Here is a 2,857-nt window from a genome sequence, read left to right on the forward strand (position 1 = left end):
GCTGTGTTGTCATCATGTCTTTGTTTTCAATATCTCTTGTCCTTTCAGGCTCTTTGGTTTTATGAGGGACAGAAAGCTACCCAGACCTGATCTCACCAGTGGTTTTTAGGACTAGCTGGATTTTTTGTTTGTTTTGTTTTGTTTTTCAGCAAAAATAAATTAAGTGAGACTCAATCACTTGAACTTTTGAAGACTCAAGGCAGACAGTGAAACTGTTGTTCTCATTGGAGAGGATGAAACTTCTCCAATATTATATATAGAATTTAGTGGTCAGGTGTTTTTGAATCAGCTGAAATATCATACGTTTCTGTTTGAAATCCAGCTTTTCGTTACCCATGATGCAGTTAAATGTCCCTTTGCTCATTTCCTTTAGCCTATCACTAAAGCTCTTGTGATTATTTAAACTTCTTTCTCAGTCTCAGCTAAATATGTGGCCCATGTTGTTGTTATATACCACTAATAAATTCAATGATCTGGTTTTGAAGCCCTTGCCAAATAAGCTGCAAATTAGAAAGGAGAGTAATTGCTATTAGAAAGTACCTGGAGACAGTGCTTTCCTGACTGCAGTAAAGGGGAAGAGAAACTTTTTTTTCTTTTTTTTTTTTGGGGGGGGGGAAGAGAAACTTAAAAAAATTTTGACTCAAAGCACAGTAGTTCCATCAATATTCAATGTCAGGACAAACAACCTTATATTCAGTACAGCTGGACATTTTGTACCTTACAACGCAAAACATGTATCAGTGATGTACATAAACCCTAAGTCATTAAGAAAAAGAACTACAAGGTAACTGTTTAATGTTACCTTTTTAAGAAACTGGAGCAATTACATGGCTTTTAGATAAGTCATAATGGTGCCCCTAGAGAGTATATACTCAGGTCATAATGGTGCCCCTAAAGAGTATACTCAGGTATTCTTGTATACCCAGGAAACTTAACCTTCCAAACCAATTTATATACTAAGTGTTTGACCTGTGGGTGAGATTTAAATTTGGTCTAAGATTTCATTTACTATATGTAAATATATTACTTGATTTGTATACAGAATTTCTCCTTGTGGAAGAGGTTATTCTGAGTTTGTTTGTTTGTTTTTTTAACCAATATGAGCAATACAGGTAAAGATCATTAGTAATCTCCCTCAGGAGCGTATATGGGCTAATCCTTTAATTTATCACTATAGGTGTTAGTTGTATGATTTTAATTTTGTTACCTTCTAGGCTACATGAAACTATCTTTTTAAAACATTTACTTTTTTTAAAAAGGTTTTATTTTTTTCATGAGAGACACACACACACACACACACACACACACACACACACACACAGAGAGAGAGGCAGAGACATGGGCTGAGGGAGAAGCAGGCTCCATGCAGGGAGCCTGACATGGGACTTGATCCCAGGTCTCTAGGATCATGCCCTGGGCTGAAGGCAGCACTAAACTGCTGAGCCACCCAGGCTGCCCCAAAATTTACTTTTCACTTTATTGTTCTAGTGCACTTAGTGTGAGAAAAATAAAATAGTTTTAAAAAAGCAACAACGCTCTTTTCCACCCCCCCCCCCCCAAGATAGCCTCTCAACTCTGCTGATTATCATAGTACTTACTCCAGATTATTAAATAACTTTCTTTATTTTGCTATGCATTGGCTTTTCAATTTTAGGTATCATCTGGTGACTTGGTGATATGGAAATTGAGGTTGTAGCTTTTTCACTAGTCTATTATTCCCATGAACACACATATACCATGTATATTTATTTTAGATGTTTATTTAATTATGTTGTGCCCAAGATTGCGAATTCGAGAAACCACAAAAGAGCCGACGCCGATGCAAACACACGAGCGTTTATTTACAAGCTCAAGCTTGGGTCCAAGTGTACCCGGCACAGCGGAGCAGGGACTTGGACCCCGAGACTAAGAGGCGTAGCAGCTTTATAGGGGCCAGTGGCCAATGGGATATGCAGAAAGTTGCGCAGTCATGTCGGTCCACATGCAGGTGGCCAATTGAATTACACCTTACCCTATAGTATCCATTTGAGCCGGCCTATTACTTTGGTCAGAATTGGCGTGCAGTTTTGGCTGCAGTTTTGGCGGGCACAAAGCAGGGTTACATTGTTATGAGCCGATTTCCGATTAGGGTGTGCCCAGCGGCTTGACTAGGGTGGGGCAGCACCTTAAGCAATAAGCAGGTCCTGTGGGGGTGATACAGGAGGTGGCGGGTGTAGCACAAAATGGAGTTAGTCCTGCTCTGCTTGTCCAGGGGTAGGGGATTTTTGTTAAATTTCCTGGGTCCCACAAATTAGATCTATAATTATTTAGATCAGCTCACTAGTGTTTTTACCTTATGGTTTTCTAGAGCTAGGTTCCTTTTTTTTTCCCCCTGGCATAACTTTTGGGGAGGGTTTTTTTTCCCTATTTTGTATTTTGGTATTTTGTACTTGATGCTTATTTTTCCCCAGACTCCTTCATTTGTCCCAGCATTCTTTCAATACGTTCAGACTTGTTAAGTATTCATTCTTAGAGAGGTCTTCTGTTTTGCTATGTTCCAGTTTGGATTGGTTTACATTCTAGATTTGCTACCCAACTTGTTGGGTTTCAACTGTCATGTTGTGTTAATCTCCTAACTTCCTTCTGGATTCATCACCTCTACCTAACTTCCTGAGAAAAACATGTGGGAGATAAAGCTCTTGAGATCTTGTATGTCTTGTCACACTCAGTTGTTAGGTTAGCTATGGACAGAGTTTCAAGTTGGGGATAACTTTTCCTTAGAATTATTTTGAAGGTATTGGCCCATGGTTTTCTGTCTTCTTCTTCTTCTTTTTTTTTTTTTTAAAGATTTCATTTATTCATGGGAGAGAGAGCGAGA

Source organism: Canis aureus, chromosome 3 (assembly GCF_053574225.1).
Source record: "Canis aureus isolate CA01 chromosome 3, VMU_Caureus_v.1.0, whole genome shotgun sequence".
Classification (NCBI taxonomy): Eukaryota; Metazoa; Chordata; class Mammalia; order Carnivora; family Canidae; genus Canis; species Canis aureus.